This window comes from Phocoena phocoena, chromosome 5 (genome assembly GCF_963924675.1).
Source record: "Phocoena phocoena chromosome 5, mPhoPho1.1, whole genome shotgun sequence".
NCBI lineage: Eukaryota > Metazoa > Chordata > Mammalia > Artiodactyla > Phocoenidae > Phocoena > Phocoena phocoena.
This window is the reverse complement of record NC_089223.1, coordinates 76,812,961-76,818,755: the sequence shown is the minus strand read 5'-3', so window position 1 is coordinate 76,818,755 and position 5,795 is coordinate 76,812,961.

The following is a 5,795-nucleotide window of genomic DNA, read 5'->3' as shown; positions in this document are numbered from 1 at the left end:
GGATGTCTTATCATTTTGCACACTATTTTATATTCTGTATTTTCCACCAAAGTCACCTTCAGTTTTCCTGTTTCTAATTTCGGCCAAGCCTTTAAATGTCACCACATCATCTTCATCGGAATTAAGTCCCAAATGAGTCACAAACCAATGAAAACTGCCTACTGGTTTGCTGACTATATACAATTTATGTTAAGGAAGGAGCCAAGATTTTTTTTTTTTCCTCCTGAATCCTATTAAGTTTCAAAGTCTGTCTGCTACTTTTTGGAGCCTGGGTACCACTAAGTGTGTCATTGTGAAACACATGAAACACGTCTACTATATTATTCCAATGGGACAAGTAGAAGACGCTTGGTTTGCACGTCAGTCAGCTGCTTCTCAGGAAGAGGTGGTTTGATCTGGCTATACAGAAAACCACCCTTCTCTCCCTAACGACAACAGAGAGGTGTCCACGCAAATAAAATGAACCAAACAGATTTCCCTGAACTTGTTCGGTGTGGGGTTACTGTAGCTAATCCAGTTCTGATACATTCCCCCTGTACACAGCCAGAACTGTTAGACACTGTTTCATGAATCAGGTTTGAATTATGGCCTCCATCCAGGGGAAAGTTAATCAGAAACTGATGTCTTTGTTCAAGTCTGGCTTATTGTCTTCTTTTCTCCTAGTAGATATTTACCTAATTCACTACCTTCCTAGTGCCTACACAGCTGCACCAGGGCTCCTGAGATCCCTTTAGTTCAAATCCACCTTCTGCCACTTCAGCACCTTGGCATTTTGTCAGTTTGAGTTGAAGTTCAAAGCCTGACTCCTGGTTTTAGGTGAAGATACTTTATCCCTGCCCTATTCTTCAATGCGTGGCTCTGCAGGTGTCAGGAACCGCAGGGACTAGGCAGCCTGGTAATTACATTGTTTACCTGCTAGCTTCACACAAAACCAAAGCGATCCCAGGCACGCCACCAAGCAGCCTTCAGGGAAATAGATTCCAGAAAGCTTCACTGAAACCACTTATTTATTGACACTCAGAGACATTTAATCATTCTGCTGAGCAAGAAACGCTTTGACCAAACAAGGAAAAACCCAGCCTTTCAAACAACTGACCTTTGTCAAAGGTTTATTGAGAAAGGGAAGCTAGAAAAGAGCTGGAGGTGACAGATCCGGGCAGCCTTTGTCACACGCCTTTGTCAGGTGACAGTATCATATGGCAGTGGATACGAGCTTAAGAAAAAAAAGAAAAGGAAAAGATTTTCTCTCTCTACAGAATTTGGAATAAAGTTACTATTCCTTTTTATGACTTATAATGTGTACCTTCTTTCTAAAATATATTTTCCTTCTCTCACTTCCGGCTCAGTACACGTACACACACACACACACACACACACACACACACACACAGTCCCACACCTTCATAACATATTTGAAGAATACATTCTGCTCAAAATACCCACCATCACAGACATAGTCTTCCTCTTGGACATCTGTTCTAGTTCCCGGCTGCCTGGAAGTTCTGAAGATGTGTTCTAGAACTTTCTGTTAGACAGTAAAGAAAACCATTGAGTTCTCTACGGGAGGCTGACGTGTGTAAGGTAATTAGCCCGGTGGTGCCTGGACAGCTCCAGCGATCCAGAGGTGGTGGTGGCACATAGTGTGAGTGGTTGTTGTTATTCACGGAATGGAGAATAAGTGTGACATTTTAGGTTCCATTTATAAAAATAGAGCAAGAACCATATGAAATGCTTTGATGGTTCTCAAGTAGCTTTTTTGGCCCAAAGGTTAATGAAATACTTCAAAAAGGCAAAAAGAGATACATTGCCATACACTCATGTTCTTTAGTATGAAAATTTTCAAGCTACAGAAGAGCTTAAAGAATTGCACATCTCACCATCTAGAATCTACAATTAATGTTAGGTGTTTTTTCTCTATCACATATCTAACCACCTGGCTAACCACCAATCCCTCTTTTTTTGACTACATCTCAGAGTATGTTACAGACGTCATTTCATTTCAAACATTTCAGCATGTGTTTGGTTGACTGTGAGTTCAGTTTTTATTTGCCATTCGCTTCCTCTTCTTCTCCTTCACCTTTCCCCCTGCCCTTCCTTCTCCCCCTCCTCTGGTGTAATTTACATTCAGTGAAATGCGTAAATCCAAGTGTACAATTTGGTGGGTTTTGGCAACTGCATACAACTGTATCACGCAACTCCTCATCAAGAAATATAGAGAGGGCTTCCCTGGTGGCGCAGTGGTTGAGAGTCTGCCTGCTGATGCAGGGGACAGGGGTTCGTGCCCCGGTTCGGGAAGATCCCACATGCCGCGGAGCAGCTGGGCCCGTGAGCCATGGCTGCTGAGCCTGTGCGTCCGGAGCCTGTGCTCAGCAACGGGAGAGGCCACAACAGTGAGAGGCCCGCGTACCGCAAAAAAAAAAGAAGAAATATAGAGAGCATCATCACCCAGGAAAATTTCCATGCCCCTTCCCAATCAATTCTTGTTTCCACTCCAATGGAGTCAGTCACTATTCTGATTTTTTTAATCACCATGGCTTAATTTAGCCTATTTAAAACTTATATAAATGACTCATACAGTCTGTAAGAATGTATGTTCTCTTTTGTGTAAGGCTGCTTTTCCTCAGCATGTTCCTGAGTTCTGTATGTGTTGTTGCACATGTCAGCAGTTCATTATTTTTTCTTGCTCAGTAGTATTTCATTGTATGACCACACCGCAGGGCATTATACTGTTGATGGACATTTGTGTTATTTCCAGTTTGGGACTACTCTGAATAAAGCTGCTGTCAACACTCTTGGACAAGTTTTTATGTGGATATATATTTTCATTGCTCCTGGGTCAAAACCCCAGGAGGCAAATTGCTGGATCATAGGGTTGCTTCATATCCTTCACAGCCATGCCACCTGTGCTCAGATTTTCTGGGAGCAGCAACCTCCAAATCCATTCAAGTCCAGAATATACCCACCCTGCTTCCTGTCGCTGCTATTCTGGACAATAGCAGAACGAGGGGCAATAACAGTTATTTTAAGTTGTAAATGTTCTCGTTTTCCTTCTTGAATAAAGTGTTTTCTTCAACCAGCATGTTAAGACATGCTAGCATTTGGATCAGGGGAAGAAACAGTACTTCGGACGTTGTAGATAACTCCAGCCCATCTCATTTGTAAGTCAGCACCTATATCACAAATGCTGTTGATGGTAGACTGTCCATCATTTGAATATTCATCATGTATGGTGAGTAGAAGAAAACAACTTGAGGGGCTACCCTGGTGGCGCAGTGGTTAAGGATCTGCCTGCCAATGCGGGGGACCCGGTTTCGAGCCCTGGTCCAGGAAGATCCCACGTGCTGCAGAGCAACAAAGCCCGTGCGCCACAACTACTGAAGCCCGCGAGCCTAAAGCCTGTGCCCCGCAACGAGAGAAGCCACTGCAATGAGAAGCCTGCGCACCGCAACGAAGAGTAGCCCCCACTCGCTGCAACTAGAGAAAGCCCACGCGCAGCAACGAAGACCCAGCCAAAAATAAATAAACTAAAAAAAACAACTTGAAAAACCTCTTATCCGTGGGCTACTCTACACACTCAGCCCTCTATATTTGCAGGTTCTGCATCTGTGGATTCAACCAGCTGCAGATAAAAAATATTTGAAGAAAATAAGTTCCAGAGAGTTCCAAAAAGCAAAACTTGAATTTGCCACACACCAGCAACTACTTACATAGCATTTACCTTGTATTTACAATTATTTACATAACATTTATGTTGTATTAGTTATTATAAATAAGCTAGAGATAATTTAAAGTATATGGGAGGGTATGTGTAGGTTTTATACAAATACTCTGCCATTTTATATAAGGGACTTGAATGTCCTCGGATTTTATCAGTAGTATCCATGGGCATCCTGTATCCCCCAGGGATACTGAGGGATGACTGTAGATCATTTCAGCTGGTCCCTCAACATCACTCAATTGCATGTTTTCTTTAGTCATTTCTCTCTGCCGTCCTCTGTTGCATCCATTTTGAGCCCTCTCCAGTCAGATCTCAGACCTAGTCACCTTCCTCACGCTTAGCACTACTTTAGTGATTCTCAACCAGGGTCACTTTTGCCCCGCAGGTAACAATTTCTTTGATTGTCGTGTGGTCAGGAAGGGTGCTACTAGCATAGTCAAGGCTCTGGAGCATCCTACAGTGCAAAAACAGTCCCCCGAAAGAAAGAATTATCCATCCTAAAATATCGCTAGTGCCAAAGTTTAGAAACCCCACTTTACAGGCAAAATAGAAGACATTAGAACAGGCTTCTTAACATGTTTTATGCTATGGACCGCTTTACCAGTCTGTTGAAGCCTATGGACCCCTTTTCAGGATGATATTTTTAAATGCATAAAATAAAATACATAGGACTACAAAGGAAATAGAGTTATCAATTTTTAAAAATTGTGATGTAATGTGTTTCTTTTTTATATTCCATATTTTAAGTTGAAGTGGAGTTGATTTACAATATTTGTTTCAGGTGTACAGCATAATAATTTAGTATTTTTACAGATTATACTCCATTAAAAGTTATTACAAGATAATGGCTATAATTCCCTGTGCTATACAACATATCCTTTTTGCTTATCTATTTTATACACAGTAATTTGTATCTCTTTATCCCATACCCCTATTTTGCCCCTCCCCCCTTCCCGCTCCCCTTTGGTAACCACTAGCTTATTTTCTATATCTGTGAGTCTGTTTCTGTTTTGCATATATAGTCATTTACGTTATTTTTTAGATTCCACATATAAGTGGTATCATATAGGATTTGCTAACTGACTTATTCTACTAGGTGTAATATTTGCTAGGTCCATCCAGATTGCAACAAATGACAGAATTTCATTCTTTTTATGGCTAATATTCCATTGTGTGTATATGTGTGTGTGTGTGTGTGTGTACATCTTCTTTTTCTGTTCATCTATTGATGGACACTTGGGTTGCTTCCATGTCTTGACTATTGTAAATAATGCTGCTATGAACATTGGGGTGCCATGTATCTTTTTGAATTAGTATTTTCTTTTTGCTTTTGGTTTTCGTTTTTTGGGTTTTTTTGGATACATACCCAGGAGTGGAATTGCTGGAGCATATGGTAGTTCTGTTTTTAGTTTTTTGAGGAACCTCTCTACTGTTCTCCATAGTGGCTGTACCAAGTTACATTCCCACCAACAGTGTACGAGGGTTCCCTTTTCTCCACATCTTCTCCAACATTTGTTATTTGTAGATTTTTTGATGATAGCCATTCTAACAGGTGTAAGGTGATATCTCATAGCTGTTTTGACTTGTATTTCTCTAATAATTAGTGATCTTGAGCATCTTTTCATGTGCCCATTATGTCATCTTTGGAAGAACGTCAGTGTGTGTTTCTTTATAAATGTATTACAGAACAGGATCTAACAGGAGTCTAACAAATACCATAGTTATGAGCATAAACAATGTTTTGAGATCTACAACAGCTCTAATATAATATGAATATTATATCTACTTTCTATTAGAGACGAAGTCACAGGAACTGCCAATGATGCTGTGGTTTGATGCCTACATTCAGAATTGAAGAAAATACTAAATATAAGTTAGAGGTTAGGTAAGAAGGAGATATGACTTTTACTCATCTAAGTTCACAGATGCCGTGAACCCTATTTAGGAGCTCCTTGAGGCTCTGCACACCTCAGCTTAAAAAACTCCTGCATTTGAGGAGATTGCCATCACATACGTACACACACACAACTTTATCTACATGTATATCCGTCCTTCCTTCCCTCCTAATACAAGAGTA